At 36.3% G+C, this 23,066-nt stretch overlaps 1 pseudogene; it reads left to right on the forward strand.

The window, feature by feature from the left end:
* The first annotated feature begins 6,318 nt into the window (after window positions 1-6,318).
* On the forward strand, window positions 6,319-14,149 carry LOC117917701 (annotated as a pseudogene).
* The last annotated feature ends 8,917 nt before the right edge of the window (window positions 14,150-23,066 follow it).

Genomic DNA, 23,066 nt, shown 5'->3' on the forward strand with positions numbered 1-23,066 from the left:
TAGCTTCAAAACTATGGGAGATAGTATCAAGTGACGGATTGCAACTACAGTCATTTTGGCCTTCTATTATATTATCTTCGTGTTCCCCCACCTTAGATGAATCATCAACATCTTGTCCTACAAAGCCTTGTGATGGTGCCCAAGCTTTTTCACCAATAGCAACAATATCTTTGAAAAATATGTCTAATTGCTCAACATTTTTCATGCCTTTTGTTTTAAACTTTATTGCTTCAGGATTCTCCTACAAGAGTATTTAATTTATCATATTTCATAACCAATATATAAATTTATCTAATAAATTTAATGAATAAACAAAACATACCTTCAATTTCTTATCCTACCATTCATTGCTTGCATTGATGGTTTGTCTCATAAGATCCCACCCAAGGCCAGTCTCTTTCCTAATCAAGGTATTCCAAAGTTGTCAATCCTTTTTAAGAGATCGAACTTCATTTATTCTTAAGTTGCCTATATTGATAGTTTCTTCCAGTCAAAATTGTTGAAGACTTTTATCACATTTTTCCATCCCAACTTGCTAAAGTGACTATTTGGTCTATTTCCAGCCAAAGTCTCAATCACACAAACTTTGATAAAAGCATCCATTGTAATACCATCCCAATAAGCCTTGCTTTGTTTTTCACTTTCTTCACCACTTGGTTGTTGTAATGGTTGAACTATATTCCTAGACATCCTCTACTTAAAATATATATATATATATATATATATATATATATATATATATATAATATATATATATATATATATATTTAGAGAAATAATAATTTTCAAACAAAGAATCACACAATTAAAATGAAGAATAAAGAAAGAATTAAGGAACAAAACATCAAGAATATATGGTTATCTAGTGTAAACAATGCTTGGTATGATTAAATTTTTTAAGTGTAAACTCGGTATTGAGCATCATATAGGCAGATTTTGTAAAGCATAATAAACAAATAAGAAAAAGAAATCCTCAAGTGCAATATTCTTGGTTGAAAAGAAATCCTCATTGGTAGTCATATCAGTCTTAATATCACTCATCCAGGCAGTTGAAGTTTCTATCTAAACTAGTTTCAAAAGAAGTTTAAGAAGAACTAGATACTTTTATATTTAACAAACACGTCGTTTTTCCTGCTAATTTAATACAAGCTCAGGAAAATAAACTTCACAAACTTTTGTAACATTGTCCAGCTGGATTGCAACTGATAACCAAAGTTCCAACTAGTCCTCAACCAATATAACACCCAAAAAATAAAAAGATAGATGCAGAAAAAACATAGACTCTTCAAGATTTATAAAAGAATGAACTATATTACCCCCTTTGGATGTATAAAGAAGTAGAAAAAAAAACTTTCATTTGGAAACTGGTAGAGAAAAAAACTTTCAAATGGAACAAGAAAAACTTCAATCAATATAATATTCTACAAGAGACATTTTCAAAACCCAAACATTAGCCAAACATGATAATTATAGAAGATAACCATTTGATTAGTAAATGATTTTAACCCTAAACGGCACCAAAAATCATAAACCCGAACCAGAAATAGTTAAGGCCAAATGGCACCAGAAAAAGTTCAGTCGAGACAACATTCCATGAAAAATTTTTGAAAACCATATGTATAAAGTAGTTTCTTCATTATCATAATTCAGTGGAACTGCATAAAGCTAAGGCAATAATTTGTCTTAGCTTTGTCAAACCATATGTATAAAAAAGGAAATGGATCAAGGCATTTTCTTTTGGATAAAGAAAGTACAAATCCAGAGTGCCCAACTCTATTCCAAAACTAGAAACTCACTCCTTATACCAGAATATTTCAACATGAGCTTCAACTTCCAAGAATCAAAAGGTGTAAAATACCGACTCTACTAGTCAATACAGTTTGCAAAATTCTTCACTTTCAAAGCTTAATTATCAAAAATTGTCTACCATTAGACTAAACAAAGCATCACAGCCTGTCTACTCAAAGTAAAAAGTGATCAAATTCCTCCCAATTTTGCCTGTCAGCATTGTACATGACATGTGCATTAGGAATTCCACCGAAGATACAAGTCATGGATTCCTTGTAAGTAGATAAGTTGTCTATATTCGGTTCATGGACTTGGGTAATCCAGTAAAGACTGTAGTGCACCTAATTGGAGGGATAGCTGTCAAGATAGGTTTCCCATGGTGAATGCACTAGTGTATGTGAAGCACATTGGACATGACTAATGGTGAATCATGATTCAAGGCTATTAATTGTCATGATTCACCAAGCTATTATACTACATGGACTCTCAACCTTGAGAGGATATTGAGCTTGTGCCAAAATCAATTGGAGGCTTTGATTTATGGATGAGACCCTAAAGTGGTCATATCACTATTGATGAAGGTTGGTGGCAATAGGTATTCTTAAAAGAGGCATCATGTTATCTCATAGGATTGAGAGAGTGTGTCCCCTTGGGTGATCTAAAGGACATATGATCATGAAATGTATGGCCATAGTAATTCCTTTAGTGGAATTTGACCTATGCTCTTTGGAGATAGAGTATGTCATTTGATCACATAATAAGTGAGATATATAACTCAAGGATTTGAGAGGTAATCTTGATAGGTGATAACACTACCTTGTTATATTACAGACACCAGTTCAAGGGGAGTTTGCATGCAATGGATAGTAGGTCATGGACTCGAGCACTTGGTGTCTCGTTATAATATACGTAAGGTACTAGAGTGCAATTGACTCTCTATAGTGAGATGTTGAGTCAATTTCATTTGATTATGAAGGAGCCAATACTCCTATGAGTCCCAATGATCCCCGTTTTGAGCTCATATTCTTTGATGACATAGTTTATGAAGATTGGATGAGTTTTTAGTTCACTTTTGTGCATAAGGGCATTTTAGTAATTATACAAGGTTGCACAAGGATAAGTGAGTGGTGTCTCTGGATTAGGCTAATTGATTAATTAGGGTCTTGTATGGTTAATTAATCAATTAGTAACCTTTTTGGGCTAGATTAAGTTAAGCCCGTGGTGGGCTTAAGTCACTTTAGCATAGTAGGAAGCCTATAAATCCCCCTTTAGGGGTTAGGGTTTCAATGTCTTGCCATTTTGTACCTATAGTTCTGAGAGAGAACCCTAGCCTCCACCCTTGAGATTTCCACCATCTTAGTGGCTAAACACAAGGAAGAGTCATCAGATGAAAGATCTTGGGAATACGAAAAGTGCACTAGAATCACACAAGCTGCATGCACGAGAACCACATAGGATGCTCACAAATCGCATGCACAAGAATCGCACGTGGTGTGCATAGGCCACATGCATGGAATCACACGGGACATACACGTGGGTCGCAACATGAAGAGAGATTCTCCAGTTTTTCTAGACATGTTCTTTACAACAAGGAATTGATCTAAGAACATTCAGATTTAGGTGTAAGCACTTTTTCTCTAGTTTTTTTTATCCTAATATGGTTTTTGAAGCTATTATTTTTCGTTATTTTAGATCTAGAGAGCCCTCAGGATATATGCACGCACCCTATGAGATTTAGAGCACAAAAATGGAGTAATCCAAGTTTCCTAACAATATTTTCTTTTAGTTAATTACCTGCATGATGTATATAACCTCAAGCCAATTTCAATTCAATAAAAAAAATCCCAGTTTCAATCCATTTTTTGTATTTATTTATATATTTTTTTAATAATTGTTGGCAACAACATTTCTCCATGAAACTTTGTAGAGTAGAATTACTACTAAGATTGAATTCAAGTTGTCCATCCATTCATTCATTTCCTATTTATTGTGTTTGACTTATTTATTCATTTGTTGTTTTTTTTATATTTATTTATTTTACTCACTATGTTTGAGCATATGAAAGAGAAAGTTAATCTGTAATTTTATTTGGCATGTATTATTCAATTAATGATTTAAGTGTCAAAGTCAATCTTACTTACTTAATAGAGACCAATATATTTGAGCTCATAAATCCCTTGTACCTTCCCATTAGATAATATAATCCCGAATTCATCATTTGTTCTTAATTCATGACCCTTTTTTAAGGTTTATTCGAGATCCCATAGGATTTCAACCGTGTAGGGTTTTATTTTTTATTTTATGTTTTCTTAAAAATGAATAAAATAATTGCAACTTCAAATAAAAAATAAGTAAATAAATAATAGCACCATATGTATACCACCAAAATCATTATTATATTGAATATTTAAAATAAAGCTAAAAGCATAATTATTTACAATTAAATCACATACATGGTTTCCATATTCCATGAGTGAAGTTAAAGCTCCATACCTTGTGGATCAAGTTTTAACCAAGAATGCTACCATGTTCCATATTCCATGGGTAAAGCAAAAGCTTCACTAGGGACTTGGGAGTGATGATGCAGCCTCCACTGTCTGTAATCCTTGTGGAGCAAGTTTTTACCATATTCCATGAGTAAAGTAAAATTAAAATTAAGTAAAAGCTCCTACTGTGGGGTGACGCGGTCACCACTTCCCAATCCTTGTGGACAAAGTTTTTGTACCAAGGAATATTTGTGGGAGATAAAGCATGTCCACTCGCATAAAATTCCTTATGCCCAAAGTGCTCTTTATGAAATGCTAATCACTTTCAAGTCCTTTGCTCGCCCACTACAACAACTTGACAAATTCTAATGGAATATTATACCAATTTTCAAGACTACACACTTGTTTCACACCCCACCCCCACTCCATTGGATCTCATCAAATCAAATTGTGGATTTGGAGTATACCTTGGATTTTTATTTTATTTTTAATTAAGAAAATGTTGCCAAAAGTAAATAGAGGGATAAAGAATTATAGGAATAATGAAAGGAAAGCAAACTATCAGTTGCATTGTTATTATTATCATTTTTTCTATCATCTTATTAACATATTAATTTTTTTTTTTTTTATCATATTCCATCATCTTCTATTATGTAAACAAATGGTGAATCCCACAAAATAAAAGAAAAAATTTAGAAAAAGTATATTTTCATATACTGGTATAAAAATAATTATAAAATAAAAACCCTTTAAAAATAATTTAAATTTTATGTACTCACCGGTCAAAGATAGTACCTATATTATTAAAAGATAATGTCTGAATAATTAAAAATGGTACCTTTGACCAAAAAGTACATAAAATACAAATTATTTTTAAATAATTACTTGAAATTTTAATTAAGTTTTATGTACTCACGGGTTAAAAGTACAATACCTATATCATTAAAAGATAGTGTCTGAATGGTTAAAAATAGTACATTTGACAAAAAATGTATAAAATATTAATTATTTTTAGATAATTACTTAAAATTTTAATTTTGATGTTTTTTTTATATGAGTGTATACAACACACTTTTTCTTTTAAATTCAATGAAATCTTATCACATACTTGGATTTATTCTTCATCTTTTTCTCCTATGTAAAATACAGATTTTAAAAATGTATAATTTTTAAATAACTTGTATTAATTTGATTTTTTTCTTATTGGTTAAATAAGATCTTCTCTTTTCATAATATATATGAAAAAGGATTCTAGGATTCTAGGATTCTAGGATTTACTATGTTTGGTAACTGTTTTCTAATTTAAAAAACAAGTTTTACAAACTTTTTACAAAAAGTAGTTTTATTAGAATTTATTCAAAGTAAGTTGTTTTTTTAGAATAATTTGAGGTATTTTTTTAAAAAAAAAAAAAATTGGTTAGAGTTTTAAAATAATAATTGAAGAAATAAAAAATACTTAAAAACTTTTACATTGCATGTAAGTGTAAGAAAACCATTTTCAAATAAAATTTGTTTTTAAAAATTAAAAACCATATATGTTTTAAATTATTAATTAATTAAATATTTGAAGGTTCAATTTAATTTTTTTTTAAAAAAAATAAAAAAAAGTAATAAACTCAATATAAAATATAAAATATCTAGTATAAAAAATATATATGTTACATTTTTAAAAATCATTTTAAACAAATTCAAAATTTGAGGTAATAAGATTTTTTTATATTAAAAATTATTATTTTTAATGTAAATTACTATTATTTTTTATTTAAAAAATAAAAATAAATATCCATAGGAAACTATTCTAATGCATTATTAATAAAAATCATATTCTATTTGAATCTTTTTTTTTTCAATAAATGTATTAACTGGAATCATAGAAAATATTTTTCAACTTTGTAGGATGCTGCTGTACGATACGCCTATTCTTTAGAAACTTCTATGCCTTTCCCTCTGTTTTAATAATTAAACAGGATATAAAAATGTTAGAAAAGAAGAAGAAGACGATGACTTTTTGCGGTTATAAAATGCAGTTGTATGGACTACTGAATAATAACTAGTAACTAAAAACAGAGTATCAGCATCAGAAGGTAGGCCAAAAGGTATGACATCTCTCTCAAGACCAGTTTTTTCTTTCTTTTCTTTCTTTCTTTCCCTTTTTTTTATTTTTTATTTTTTTTTTATTTTTAAAGTTTAAAACATCTGTTAAGTCTGAAATTCTCTGACAGAAACTAGAGACGCATAGAGAGTATTTCAGGGAAATCAGATAAAGCGAGAGAGATGGGAGATGAAAATGAAAAAGAAGGAGGAAGGAAGAAGGTGCCGGTAGAGGGAAAGCGGAACATCCTCATAACCAGCGCTCTGCCTTACGTCAACAACGTTCCTCATCTCGGCAACATCATTGGCTGTAACTTCCCCTTCTCTTCCTTTTTTAATTCTTCTCTCCTTCTTGTCTTATAATTCAATCCAATCAATTGCTTTGGTATTCCTTAATTACTCTTTGCAAGTCATGATGCTTGCTTGGCTACTTGGAAAACTTTTTTTTTTTTTAGTATATGAGGATGTAGGATGAAGGCCGCAGCACAAAGTAGAATAATTACTGAATGCATATATTCAGGAGATCAGGTCAAGGTCTGAAGAGTGGGGGTCTATAGGAGGAAGTCGACTAAGGTGGTTTATACATGTCTGACAAAACACACTGATAAGTAAGATATGAATTAATTCAAGTATAAGGCGACACAATGAATAGAGGAAGACCATAAGGGAGCTGGCTCAAGATGGTTAGAAAATAATAATGGCTTACCTCGATAGAGCTGAATTGTGAAAAATATTAAGTTAAACTTGTTCCTTAATTTTGAGTTCGTTTCTAATTTTATCGAAAATCATGTCAGCTGTTCAGAGCATAAGGTTATGAAAAAAGAGAAAAATGTGCATGCTTTTGCCATTCTCTTTTGTGTTAGTACCTTAGGAATCTAGCATTCATGTGTTTGCTTGCACCTTTTTAACCATTTTCTTGGCTTGTTATCCACCTAATCACTGGAGAGACTTTTGTGGATTCTCAAAATTCTCTCATTGAAAATTCATCCCCTTTTTTTTTAACTATATTTCCTTGGCCCTTTTCCAGGTGTTTTAAGTGCTGATGTATTCGCCCGTTACTGCCGCCTTCGTGGCTACAATGTGTTATACATATGTGGGACTGATGAGTATGGGACAGCAACAGAGACAAAGGCCATGGAGGAGAATTGCTCCCCTCAACAAATTTGTGACAAGTAAACTGCTCACCACATCTGTTTTCTTTGATTCCCTATAATTTAGTTGTGAAAGATTTTCTTTCTGTTGCTCATGTGGCAAATTCTATTGATGGCCAACCTTGTGGTAGTGGACACTCTTTGAAGAAAGTTCCATCTTGAGTTTTGCAAGATGTTAGTCGTTTAATATCTTTCACATCTTGAGGCATGTCAGGCACTAGATTCTGCTTATGACTTACTTTAGTTAATAGCTGATAAAGGCATTTTCCTTTCCTCATCCAAATATGTATATATGTCCTTGGTCAGTGAACTTAGGAATCTGGGGTTGAATTGCATCTCTTCTCACCTTTCAACTCATGCTTCCTGCTGTTGTAGATACCACAAAATTCACAAAGAAGTTTACGATTGGTTCGACATCAGTTTTGATGAGTTTGGGCGGACATCAACTCCCCAACACACTGAAGTTTGCCAAGAAATTTTTAAGAAACTGATGGAAAACAATTGGCTTTCCGAGAACAGAATGCAACAGGTAAAACAGTTACATTGTGCTTAATTACATGTTATTGTGGTTTCCATTAATTGTCACTTTCATCATCAAATTTGTTTATGAAGAAGGCATTCTCATTGGTAAATCCTGCACCATCTGTTCATTAATTTGAGGTTCAATACTAATGCAGCTTTATTGCGAGACATGTCAACGTTTCTTAGCTGATCGGCTTGTGGAAGGCACCTGCCCAACACTAGATTGTAATTACGACTCTGCTCGTGGGGATCAGTGCGAAAAGTGTGGAAAGCTATTGAATCCAACTGAACTGAAAGATCCTAGATGCAAGGTGTGACTATCTTTTTCATTTCATTGAAAACTATCACTTGCCTACTGGGTTAAAAAACATCCAGTTGTTTTTCAAAATTTCTGTCTCACTTGAAAGATTGTATGATCAACAGGTATGCCAGTCCACTCCACAAATCCGTGATACAGACCACTTGTTTCTCGAGCTCCCATTGCTAAAGGATAAATTGGAAGAATATATCAATAACATGTCCATTGCAGGATGCTGGAGCCAAAATGCTATCCAAGCTACATATGCATGGCTTAAAGAAGGACTTAGATCCCGCTGTATTACCAGGGATCTCAAGTGGGGGGTTCCTGTTCCACATGAAAAATATAAGGACAAGGTTGGACAAGATTTAATTTCATTTGATTTAATTTGTAGAATTGACCCCTTCTTTTTCTGTAGAGAAATTTCTTGGTCTATATGGTTTTTGCAAACAATGTTCGAAACAATTTATACTACTCTGATCACATGATACATAGGTTTTCTATGTCTGGTTTGATGCACCAATTGGTTATGTCTCAATCACTGCATGCTATACACCTGAGTGGGAAAAGTGGTGGAAGAACCCGAAAATGTGGATCTGTACCAGTTTATGGGCAAGGATAATGTGCCCTTCCACACTGTAAGAGTTCATCTCCTATGCCTGAATACACAGTTCATTATTTCTTTTTATTGTAACTGGAGTTGGATTTAGTTCCTACACATGATCCTTTGCTTGATTTTTTAATTCCAGGTGATGTTCCCATCTACACTTATTGGAACTGGAGAAAACTGGACATTGATGAAGAGCATTAGTGTTACAGAATACTTAAACTATGAAGCAGGTACTCGTTAGCAGTCTGAAATGGTTCTCATCCATATAAAATTGCCCAACGGCCTTTTCTCAATTTTGATCCCTGTCAGAAATTCTCCGTGTCATGATAGCATGTTCCTTTGGCTTTTCTGATTTTTGTCTTTCCTTTGTATGATGCTGCAGGAAAGTTCTCCAAGAGCAAAGGAGTAGGAGTTTTTGGCAATGATGTGAAAGACACAAAAATTCCTGCAGAAGTGTGGCGATATTACTTGCTAACTAACAGGCCAGAAGTGAGTTCTTTGTTGAGCATCTAATGTTGGCTATGGATGTGTGACTGTCCTCTCAGAATCTTTAACTGATTTATCTTTGTTAGGTGTCAGACTCATTATTTACATGGGTAGACTTGCAAGCAAAGCTAAATACTGAGTTGCTGAATAATCTGGGCAATTTCATCAATCGAGTATTGAGCTTCATCGCCAAAGCTCCAGGTTTGTCAGATGCTTGCAGAAATGAAAATTTAGGCTATGTTTGGTTCCCGGAAAATTTGAGGGAAAATGCGAGGGAAAGAAAATACAAAGGGAAAGTAGAAGGAAAGAAAAAGTGAAGGAAAATAAAAAAATAGATTAAAAGTTGATAAATTATTTTTTTTGTTACTTCAAACTCATTTTATTTATTTTAACTCATCAATGTAAAGATTAAATAATTTAAAAATATATAAGTTTTTAATTAGGTTTAATAAAATTTGATTTTCTTTGATATTTTTCATAGGACAACCAAACATGAGAAAATCATTTTCCTTAGCATTTTTTTTCTTTCCTTTGTACTTTCCGGGAACCAAACATAGCCTTAGAGTTCCTGGTCTAGATTCTGTTTCTTTGTCCTTATTTTATTTGAAATGGGAACATTTTATTCATGAAAAGTACCTAATATGAAGAATGGAAGGAGAGCCCTTTCTACACTCAAGACAGAATCATCCCTTCCCCAAAAGTACTCAAAAGAAGAAAGAAAATGAAAGCTAACAACAAACTGTACCAAATCATGGACAAACATAATACACTTTTAGGATTCACAAGACATGTGATTAATGAAAATACCTAATATAAAGAGCAGGAGAGGGATCCTTTCTAGAGTCAAAAAATAGATTCATCCCTCACCCCCACCCCCAAAAAACAGAAAGTGAAAATGGCAGCCAAGGGTACCAAATCATGGGCAAACATAACTGCAAAGCATTTTCCCCTTTTGGTGAGGAAAATAGCTACTTGATTAACAATCTTTTGCCCAGTGCAACCAATCTGTCTATATCCTTCTTCTCAACATTTCCAAATCTCGTCAAGTAAATTTGATGGACCTTAGAATAGGGAGACAACCAAGGCTCATCTATTACATCTAGAGATACATAGCCAAGTCCCTGTTTGGACTAAAGAATTCCATGACTATGTCTCATCTATCACACCTACAGATACATTGTCAAGCCCCTCTTTAGACAAAAGAATTTGATGCATGCACTAGGGCCTTCCTTATAATAGGGATAAGACTTTGTGGAGCCTGGTGCTTTATCTCTTAAATTTTGACTTTTTGAGGTTTAATTAAAACGTTTTCTCAGGTTGCAAACCTGCCAATTAGGAACAGCTAGAAATGTTCTGTTTTTGAGAAATTTGAGTCCCATTCTGTTACTGTGTTAATTTATTTCAAATTCTTCTTTTTCCCTTCAAGTTTCTCAGTGTAAGGAACATCATACCAGAAGGAAGGAGAAACTGAAAACCAGTAAAAAATTGAATTTGTTTTTGTGACACTTCTTAGAAATCCCTGTGGTAGCCTACTTCGTTGTTTCTCTCTTCCATTCTACTCTTGTTCCATCTCCTTCTTGCATTCTTTCTAAACCTTTTCCCCAAATTTTTATAGATCTCTCACCAACTTCCTTTCCAAAATAACCCTCACTTTCAATAACATCCAATCTCATCTGGTAAGAGATTTCCTTTATTCGTTCACTACATGCTTGGAAGCCACAACCCTCTTCTTAAATTTGAAACCCTTTCAGAATGTTATGAAGCCATCAAGAAGGATTCACTTGTCCTCCCAAATGTTTGAATACAGAATAACCTTCCACAAAGAAGAGAGTGTGTTCTGAAGATCAACCTTGGAACTAGCATCTGGTCATTCAGAAAGAACCTCAGCAACAGCAATGATTTGGACTCCTGCTTCTTGTGTTGTAAAAATGAATCTCACTCATAACTTTGGCATTTGCATTTTGAATCCAAAAGCAGGTTCACAGCTTGAGGTCTTCTATACAACCATATTGAAGTGGCTGATTCAACTGAAACAATCTGTTGAAAGAAGTGGCAAACTCATCTCTTGGAGTTTACCATCCTCTGTATTTCTTTATGTGAGAAGTTATCTGTCTAGTATCACAACAGATTTTTCTATATGTTCAAAGGATCTGGTTTAGGAATTTTTTGTGTGCACTGTCTTCATCCTGTGTTTTATTCTTTTTGGTGGTAGCATCTGTAGAAAGCTTCATGTGGCCTAAATTTTTATGAACCTGTCATCACTCAACTCATATTTCCCTAAATCTTTGGTTATGATTCTTTGTTCAGGATTAGGATATGGGTCTAGCATTCCTGATGCTCCAGGTGCAGAATCACATTATTTGACCAAGGCATTAGCAGAAAAGTTGGCGCATACTTAGAGCAATATATAGAAGCTATGGAGAAGGTGATGCAACATTTCTAAGTTAATGGAGTTGTCAAATTACAATCCCAGCACTTGTCCAACTAAAACTCAATATGTTCTGCATTCATTTATAAAATAGAACTCTTCGGTGTTTTTAATGTGAATTAGGTTAAACTAAAGCAAGGACTTGAAAATTGGAATGAGCATCTCCAGTGAGGGGAATGGGTATCTGCAAGTAAGCCTGTAAAACCCTTTATGTGGTTTTATTGACTGTTTCAGTTATGTTTGTCATATTTCATGCTTATCAGAAAGAAAAAGTTTCTTGATTAAGATGATTATTTGAATACTGGAATTTTCCATAGGAAAGCCAATTCTGGAAACTTTACAAGGAAGATCGAGCTTCCTGTTCTATTGTTATGAGAACTTCAGTGGGGCTGGTTTATCTTCTCTCATGTTTGTTAGAACCTTTCATGCCATCGTTTTCACTTGAGGTAACATCAGGCTCTGCACTGTATACATTGCTACAAAATATTTACCTAATGATTATCACAGGGTGCTTACCTTTAACAGGTTTGTTCTTTATGACATGAAGGTATTAAAGCAGCTCAATTTGCCTCCTGAAACACGGCTTTCTCTTTGTGATGAAAATGGAGATCTTGAGAGGGCAAGAAAACCTTGGGAGCTTCTGCCTGCTGGTCACAAGATAGGGACTCCAGAACCTTTATTTAACGAATTGGTAAATATGCTATTTTATTACTGTCATCATTCTTTTTGTCCATTGTCTCTGCTTTGGTACTTCCTTTTTATTCTGCTAACTACTCATCAAGACCCTTCCTTTCCTTCTCTTTCTTTCTTTCCTTCTGTGCAGAGGGATGAAGATGTGGAGTTTTTCAGGGAGAAGTTTGCCGGAAGTCAAGCAGATAGGGTCGTGAAGGCAGAAGCTGAAGCAAAGAAGATAGTTGAACAATTGAAGGAAGCAAAAATTTCAGGTTTCCATTCTTTCTTCTACTGTGACTACCACTTATAATTATTGTTATCTCAAATAATATTAAGGAATACAGTTTGTGAAAGCAAAATGTTACCAGGGAAATTTTCATATCTTGTTCCAAATTTTTTGAGTAGTAGTCTTTAGTATTTGTCTGCAGCTCCATTGAATCTCATTGTAAAATTAATTGATGGAGAGATTCAATGAAGAATGGCGGTTTCCATGTTTGATTTGGAGAACGCAGACTAGGCATTGAAAAGAAAAAAACTCAAAGAGGATTTACTTGATGGTGGTGTTCTTACTTTTCTAGATGGTAATGGAAAGAAACAGAAGTCAACCAAGTCTGGATCAGAAGTCCAAATAAAGAAAAGCTGTAAATCAGAAGTTTCAATTTCTAGACTTGATATCCGTGTTGGCCTCATCAAGGAAGCTCAGAAACATCCGGATGCTGACTCCCTTTATGTGAAAGAGATAGATGTTGGTGAAGTAGCAACCCGAACCGTTGTTAGTGGCCTTGTCAAACATGTACCTCTTGAAGAAATGCTGGTATGTCCATTGCCTTTTCTTCATGCTTCTTTCGGTTAGCGAATGTAGCTGATTGAGAATCATGAAAATGATGTAATATTACCCTTCGCAGAACCGAAAAGTCTGTGTCCTTTGCAACCTGAAGCCAGCAACCATGCGGGGAGTCAATTCACAAGCAATGGTTCTTACTGCTTCCGACAAGAATGGCACCAAGGTAAGCCACTTAATTACCTCCATTGGTTTAGCAATCTTCTTAATCGATCCTTGATTTAAGCAACCTAATGATCTCTCTTCTATCCACCACTTTGGAATCAAGAAAACTGTCAGTGATTATCACACCAATTGACTAGAAATGAACTGAAACCATTGTGAATATTTCAGGTTGAATTGGTGGAACCACCCCATTCTGCTTCAGTAGGAGAAAGGGTGACATTTCCTGGTTTTGAAGGCAAACCGGACCGTGTTCTCAACCCCAAGAAAAAGATATGGGAAACACTGCAATCGGACCTGCACACTGACGCACAACTGTTTGCTTTCTACAAAGACGTGCCTTTCACAACATCAGCAGGCGTTTGCAAGGTTAAGTCAGTATCTAATGGAGTGATAAGCTAATTGGACACACGTCCCTCCCTGGAAATTAAGTATGGTTTGGCATAATAATTTGTAGCATGTAATTGATGTTGGCTTGTGTAGTTCCTGAAAACTTGTGAAATAGTATTAGGTAATTTGCGTTCAATTAACTTATGTTTGACCATGTATACAAGCAACTAAATTTGAACTCAAACCCTCTGATGCAAAATAAATGTATGTTTATTTGGTGGAGATATTATAATATATAATATATGTTTTCTACGTGGACTCATATTTTATAATATATGTTAATTTGTCAACAAATTTATATAAAGATATAAGCTATATTTAGTTGACGGGATATAATATGTATATTTTAGGATATTATATCTCATTATATAGAAAAAATACATATCCTAAAATATGATACACAATTGGATATGATATCCATGGATATTAAAACCAGGTAGCATATCCAATATTGAAATATGTTATACTTATATATATATATATATATTATAATATATTTTATAAGCATTTTTTTATTCTTCTTTTTCAATCACTAATTTAATTTTATAATAAAAAAATTATTTTAAAAAATAAGTAATATAAAAAAATTATAAATAATATATTTCACCACTTATCTTGTTCCATATTTAGTTGAACATATGGTATGATAAGGGATTGGATAATTTATCTTATCGCATTACAAACCAAACATGGGATAGACACATGTAATCCATTCTTTTATCCTATCTCATGATATATATAAATGTAGCTATAACACATTAGATTTAGTTATGATTGATAATATTCAAGTTCATTGGAATTTGAATGTGACTTCATAATTAAATCTTAATTATATTGTTATCCTTATTTCAATATATACTCTAAGTTACGTATTAAAATATCGGAATAAAGAATGGGAATGAGAAATCAATTTCTTTCCAATTCATTAACATCTTTGAATTGGTTTTTAGAATTGAATTCCAAATAAAAAATTTTGTTAATAGGGAAACCAAATCTTGCTTTCACTAAAATTTTAATTCCTCTTTTTTACATATATGATTCACTTTCAGGTCATGTTTAATTGATACATAAAAATGAAGAGTGTGAATGAAAATCTCATTCCTCTTTCCATCCATTCTTTTGATTGGATAACTTGAATGATAATACAAATAGAATAAAAAAATAATTTCAATAGAAATGAAATTTCACTCATAAGTGGGATTTCAAGATTTCAAGATTTCAATTGATGTTCAACACGAGGCATTTCGATCCTCTGAATACAAAAAATGATATACATGTTTAAATTATTATTTTACCACTTTATTTCCATTAGACTTATATGACTTTTTTTGGTTAATTTCTATTTATTAATTAAATAATATTTTTCTTACTCTTATTATTAAGTAAAAAAAAACCTCTCAAAACATTTTCTTTTAATATATATATATGTATTTTAAACTATATGTAAGGGTATTACCGATAATTTCTTTTCCTTTTTTGTTCTCATTTCAATTATCAACAAATGTTGAAAGGAAATAAATAATGGTCCTAATCTTATATTCCTAAGTACATCCAAAACATAATAATTGAAATCAACAAATTTATTTCTATTTAAGGAAAATAAAATATGTATTCATGTTCCTTATTACCACATACCAAACATAGTCTCATTCTCATCGTATTTGCATTCCAATTGGCACGTATCAATAGCATAGTGCCATGCAGTTTATTAATCCAGTTGAATTCCAATCAAACTTCTAAGTGAGGAACTTGTTTGTCCATATCTTTTACCAAGTAGGGTAATAGAAATATTTAAGTTTGATGTCCCAAAACCTACTTGAGTCTTGCCCTAAAGCATTAGAAACTCAAGCTAGATTTGTAGACTGGCCGAGCTTACTCCAATATCCCGAGCTTAGTGTCACAGACTGATTCAAATGAGCCTCCCCATGGGCTTATATAGAGCCAGGAAGCTTCTAGAGACTCCTAGAGTGGGAAGAGTGTGGAAGGTTCTAGAGATGCTTGGAGAAATCCACACAACTCTACACTATGGTGGAAGGCATGAGAGGAGTCCAGGGCTTTCTAGAGAATTCTAGAGGTCTCTTGTACATAGGCTTGTACATAGAATGATGTAGGACATTCTAGAATAGTCTTGAATTGTAAGGAACCCTTCAAGGTTCCAGAGAGTTCCATTGATGCCTATAAATAGGTGAGGGCCTCATTTGGCCAAGACACCAAGCAAGTGAGCTTCCAAGCACTTGTAAAGGCTTTCTTGAGTTAATAAGAGCTTCCATTCTTTAAAGAGTTGCCTACTAAGCTTCTAAAGCTTTTGAGTCACGAGTGTCTTAGCCTAACAAGCTAAGCATTGGGGAGCAAGGCTGACTTAGCAAGATCAACGTCTTGACTTGCCTAAGTGTCACACAAGCTTAGTAAACGACTAAGTCCGTGACAAGTAGTATCAGAGCGCGGTTACGAAGTGGGCATAGCAAAGGAAGCATGTCGGGCTCTAACGTAGAAGAGACTAGCGAGCAAACCCGTGGAAGGGAGATGTGTAGGGAATTAAACCGAATTCCCAACCCGTGAGAAACAAAAATTATAGAAAAAAAACAAACGCCAAAGAAAAACAATCACACGCACAAGACAATATTTACGTGGTTCGGCAATTTGCCTACATCCACGAAGTTGCAGGGATATCACTATTATCAGGGAAGAATACAGAGTACTAACTGGCGGCTACAATATTCTCTCTATATATATAACACGGCAACCCCACCACACTAAAAAACCCTAATTACAAAAGGTGGTTCCACAATGGGCTAAACAGGCCCAACAGGCCTCAATAAATCTCCCATTAAAAAGCCATGCAATATTATTTGGGTTGGGTCGTCAAACCGGATCAAACGAAACTAGGCTCCACAAAGCCCAACAAATCTCCCACTTGGAGACTAGTCCAATCACCAACATCAAACCGCTATCCTCCAAGAAACAATCCCTTATCCCTACAACTCATCCTCCTGTCCTCAAGCTAGAAGACCAATTGAAGCTGCGCACAGCTTCAACTTCTCAATAGTGACACCCTTAGTCAACATGTCTGCAGGGTTCTTAGATCCACAAATCTTCTCAAGTATTACCAGTTTATCCTCAACAAGATAACGGATAAAGTGGTATTTTGTTTGTATATGTTTCGACTTTGAATGAAAAACCGAATTTTTGGCAAGAAAAATTGCACTCTAACTGTCACTGTGTAGAATGCCCATCTCCTGCTTCTTACCCAATTCATCTAAGAAACCATGTAGCCAAATCATCTCCTTTCCAGCTTCAGTTGCTGCAACGTACTCAGCTTCTGTAGTAGACAAAGTAACAATCTTCTGTAGATTTGAAGTCCATGATATAGCTGTACCACCTAGAGTAAAAACAAACCCAGTAGTACTCTTTCTACTATCAATATCACCAGCAAAATCAGCATCTACATAACCCTGCAGTTTCAAACTAGCACCTGTGAAGCAAAGACATGTATCTAATGAACCCTTCAGATATCTTAAAATCCACTTGACTGCCTCCCAATGCTGCTTTCTAGGCCTACTCATGAATCTGCTCACAACTCCCACTGCATGTGCAATGTCTGGCCTTGTACACACCATAGCATACATCAAGCTGCCAATAGCTGAGGCATAGGGCACCTTGCTCATATGGTCACTTTCTTCTTCTGTCTTCGGTGACTGTTCTTTGCTTAGTTTGAAATGGCTCCCCAAGGGTGTGCTCACTGGTTTAGCTTCATTCATGTTGAACCTGCTGAGAACTTTCTTCACATACTCTGATTGTGAAAGCTTCAATGTACCATTAGCCTTATCTCTAATGATTCTCATACCAAGGATTTGCTTTGCAGCTCCCAAATCCTTCATTGCAAATTGTTTGGACAATTGCTTCTTCAGATTGTTAATCTTCTCAATGTCAGACCCTGCAATAAGCATATCATCCACATACAATAGTAATATGATGTAAGAATTGTCAAAAGACTTAACATAGCAACAGTGATCAGCTTCACATCTCTTGAACCCAATTCTATGCATAAAACTGTCAAACTTCTTGTACCACTGTCTAGGAGCTTGTTTAAGGCCATACAAGCTCTTTCTTAGTTTGCAGACTAGACTCTCTTGTCCCTGAACAATGAACCCTTATGGCTGAATCATGTAAAGGTCTTCCTCCAAGTCACCATGAAGGAATGCTATCTTCACATCTAACTGTTCAAGATGTAAGTTTTCTGCAGCCACCATTCCAAGTACAAGTCTAATTGTTGACATCTTCACAACTGGAGAAAATATCTCTGTGTAGTCAATGCCCTCCTTCTGCTGGAACCCTTTAACAACTAATCTGGCCTTGTAACGTTTGCTACCATCATGCTCATTCTTTATTCTGTATACCCACTTGTTGTGCAAAGCCTTCTTTCCTACTGGCAATTCAGTTAGTTCCCATGTTTGATTCCCCAACAGGGAATCCATCTCATCCTTCATGGCTAACTCCCACTTGCTTGAATTCTCATCTTGCAAGGCTTCATCATAACACTCTGGCTCACCGCCATCAGTCAACAGGAGATAATTTAAAACAGGTGAATAACGCTGCGGAGGTCTAATATTCCTGGAAGATCTGCGAACTTCAACTACAGGTGTACTCAGATCTACCTGTGAATTTACATTCTCCTTATCTTCTTCACCCCCCTTCTGGACAGTACTTTCAGTCAATTCATCTAAGTTGACAAACTTAGATTTCTTTTGATCTATCTCTGTAACATCTGACACTACAGTTGACCTGTCCTTGTACATAACCTGTTCATTAAATATCACATTTCTACTTCTGAAAATTTCCTGTTTTGTTCATCCCAAAACCTATAGCCAAATTTCTCATCACCATAGCCAATGAAAAAACATATTTTTGACTTTGCATCAAGTTTACTACGAGCATCAGAATCAATATGAACATAAGAAACACAACCAAAAACTTTTAAATGTGAAAACTTCACCTCTTTACCGCTCCAAACCTCCTTAGGAAGTCTGAACTCCATGGGAACTAATGGTCCTCAGTTTATCAGGTAAGCTGCAGTGCTAACAGCATCAGCCCAAAAAGTTTTTGGTAGTCCAGCATGTAACCTCATACTTCTAGCACGCTCATTGAGAGTTCTGTTCATGCGCTCAGCCACACCATTCTGCTGTGGTGTCCCAGGAATGGTCTTCTCCATCCTAATTCCCTGTGCAACACAATACTCACTAAACCCTCCATCTATGTACTCTCCTCCATTATCTGATCTCAAACATTTTACTTTCAAACCTGTTTCTGTCTCAACCATGGCCTTCCACTTCTTAAAAGTTTCAAATACATCAGATTTATTTTTCAGAAAATAAACCCATACCTTTCTACTTGAGTCATCAATAAAAGTGATGTAGTACCTTGAACCTCCTAGGGATGCAACCGGAGAAGGCCCCCACAAATCAGTGTGTACTAGTTCCAATTTTTCAGCCTTCGGTGTCCTGCCAATTTTCAAGAAGCTCACCTTTTTTTGCTTTCCTAAGATACAGTTTTCACACATATCAAAATCAATGGACTTCAATTCTGGTAGTTTTCCTTTTGACAACAACATCTTCATCCCTTTCTCACTCATATGACCAAGTCTGCGGTGCCATAGGCTTGTATCAATACTTGCATCAGCAACTGCAATTGTGTTTCTTGGACATGAGGTCATATACAGAGTGCCAGTCTTATTTCCACGAGCCAATACCCTAGCTCCCTTTGTATCCTTCCAAGTACCACCAACAAATAGTATTGCATGTCCTTCATCATCAAGTTGTCCAATAGAAATCAGATTTCTCCTCAGGTCAGGAATATGTCGAACCTTCTCCAGTAACCAAACAGACCCATTGGGCAACGATATTCGGATGTCTCCTAGACCCACAACATCCAAGGCTGAACCATCAGCCAAATACACCTTACCAAAATCACCTGCAACATAATTCTGTATGATTTCTCGGTGTGGAGTGGTATGAAACGAAGCTCCTGAATCCAAAACCCAATCATCAAGTGGACTGTCTACTGCAAGAAGTAATGCATCCTGTACCTCTTCTGTTACAGCATTAGCAGAATCATCTTCATTCTTCTTCTTAGGGCTTTTGCATTGCCTTTTAAAGTGACCTGTTTTCCCACAATTCCAGCATTGTACTTGTTGGCCTGATCTAGATTTACTTCTGTTCCGATTAGAATTTCTGGAATTTGATCTACCCCGATTTGAATTTCTGTCATTACCTTTGCCTCTTGTCTCAAGGTTTAGGGCAGAATCAGATCCTGAGGTTTCACCTGCATCTCTTCGGCGAATCTCCTCAGCCAGAATTAAATCTCGTATATCATTGTACTTGAGTTTTTCCTTTCCCGTAGAATTGCTTACTGCCATCCTCATTGCCTCCCAACTGTTTGGCAAAGAAGCCAAGACGATCAGAGCACAAATCTCATCATCAAAATCAATTTCTACAGACGACAATTGATTTGTGATTGTATTAAATTCATTCAGATGTTGTGCTACTGATGCATTCTCTGCCATCTTCAAATTGAACAATTTCTTCATCAGATGTACCTTATTGTTTGCGGACGGCTTTTCATACATACCGAACAAAGCCTTCATCAGATCTGCTGTGGTCTTCTCCTTTACAACATTGTGTGCAACAGACCTAGACAGAGTTAACCTAATAACTCCTAGAACCTGTCTGTCAAGAAGCGCCCATTCCTCAGCCTTCATACTCTCAGGTTTTGTCCCCAAAAGAGGCAGATGCAATTTCCTCCCATAGAGATAATCTTCAATCTGCATCCTCCAATACGCAAAGTCTGTGCCATCAAACTTTTCTATTCCAGACGCCTTTCTTGCTTCCTCTGCCATTGCTTCCACTCAAACCTAACCCTAGGCTCTGATACCAGTTGTAAGGAATTAAACCGAATTCCCAACCCGTGAGAAACAAAAATTATAGAAAAAAACAAACGCCAAAAAGAAAAACAATCACACGCACAAGACAATATTTACGTGGTTCGGCAATTTGCCTACATCCACGGAGTTGCAGGGATATCACTATTATCAGGGAAAAATACAGAGTACTAACTGGCGGCTACAATATTCTCTCTATATATATAACACGGCAACCCCACCACACTAAAAAACCCTAATTACAAAAGGTGGTTCCACAATGGGCTAAACAGGCCCAACAGGCCTCAATAAATCTCCCATTAAAAAGCCATGCAATATTATTCGGGTTGGGTCGTCAAACCGGATCAAACGAAACTAGGCTCCACAAAGCCCAACAAGATGGAGCATACTGCCCAAGGCAGAGGCAAGAAGGATAAGTTTCGTGATGCCTTAGCTAACATGGAGGCAAGGCTAGCCAAGGTGGAGCTAGCCATGGCAGACACCCAGGAAGGGGTGGACTTGATCGAGCAAGGCATGGAAAGGGCTTAGAGGATCTAAGGGAGCAGATCCAAGACCTTCGCGAGGGGGTACTAGGCTCACAAGTTCATTCGGTGTCGCACAAAGAGTTCATGTCCTTCCAAGACAAGGTCATGAGCATGTTCGCTAGTGTGGAGTCAAGGATGGAGACCTTTGGCTGTGCGCATGGAGACCCGAGACCAAGAGATTCGCCAAGAGCTGGCCATCTACAAGATTGCGGTATCAGCACAAGTCATGGCCACTCATGAGGCACCAAGGGTGGAGGTGCCCAAGCCACACACGTTTAGTGGCAAGAGGGATGCTAAGGAGCTAGATAAATTTTTGTGGCACATGGAGCGCTACTTTGAGGCCATCGCACTGACGGATGAAGCCACTAAGGTACGCACCACAACCCTCTACCTCACTGATAATGCTACTCTACGGTGGGGTCGACGGTTTGCCAACATAGAGAAAGAGACATGCACCATAGACACATGGGATGCCTTTAAGAGAGAAATCAAAAGGCAATTTTATCTCGAAGATGTGGCTTACGTAGCAAGGAAGAGTATGAAGCGTCTCAAGCACACAGGCTCGATTCGTGAGTATGTCAAGGAGTTCTCTACGCTTATGCTTGAGATACCCAACATAGTCGAGGAGGAGTTACTATTTAACTTCATGGACAACTTATAAAGCTGGGCCGAGCAAGAGTTGAGGAGACGTGGTGTCCAAGACTTAGCCACGACCATGGCGGTAGCCGAGTCCCTGGTAGATTATAGAAAGGGAGACTCCTCCAAGCCAAAGCCACCATCCAAGGGTAATCAGGCCAAAGGTGAGGGAGACAAGGGATCACGAGGCTACACTTCTAAGGAAAGATCAAGCAAAGGCCCTAGTGGCAAGGATGGCAAAGGCAAGGATAAGCGGAAGGAGTTCATGCCCAGGACCAATTGCTTCCTGTGCGATGGTCTGCACTAGGCACGGGACTGCCCTAAGAGGAAAGCTCTAAATGCTATGATTGAGGAAAAGGAACAGGAAGGCGATGCTAAAGTGGGATCGTTGCAGCTCTTAAATGCCCTTAAGGCCAAGCCAATGCCTAAGACGCCTCAAAGCAAAGGGCTAATGTATGTAGAGGCCCTTGTGAATGGGAAGAACACCAAGGCCCTGGTGGACACTGGTCCCACTCATAACTTTGTCTCGGAGGATGAGGCAAAAAGGCTAGAGCTCCAAACATCCAAGGAAGGAGGATGGCTCAAGGCAGTTAATTCAGCTGCCAAGCCATCACATGGAGTAGCTCGTGGGGTGACTATGCACATCGGTTCATGGGAAGAAAGGGTTGACTTCACAGTGGCACCCATGGATGACTTTAAAATGGTGCTAGGAATGGACTTCCTACAGAAGGTCAAGGTCGTGTCATTACCTTTCCTATGCTCAATGGCTATCCTAGAGGAGGAGAGGACGTGCATGGTCCCTACGGTCATTGAAGGTACGCTCAAGATCCCTATGCTATCAGCTATGCAAGTTAAGAAGAGGTTAAAGAGGAAAGAGGTGACCTACCTCGCCACCCTAAAGGAAGAAAGGGATGATGGGCCGGGAGAACTCATGCCTAAGGAAATCGAGGGGGTCCTTGATCAGTTCAAGGACGTGATGCCGCTCGAGTTGCCAAAAAGACTTCCTCCTAGGAGAGAGGAAGATCACAGGATTGAATTGGAGCCGGG

This window comes from Vitis riparia, chromosome 7, assembly GCF_004353265.1.
Source record: "Vitis riparia cultivar Riparia Gloire de Montpellier isolate 1030 chromosome 7, EGFV_Vit.rip_1.0, whole genome shotgun sequence".
NCBI lineage: Eukaryota > Viridiplantae > Streptophyta > Magnoliopsida > Vitales > Vitaceae > Vitis > Vitis riparia.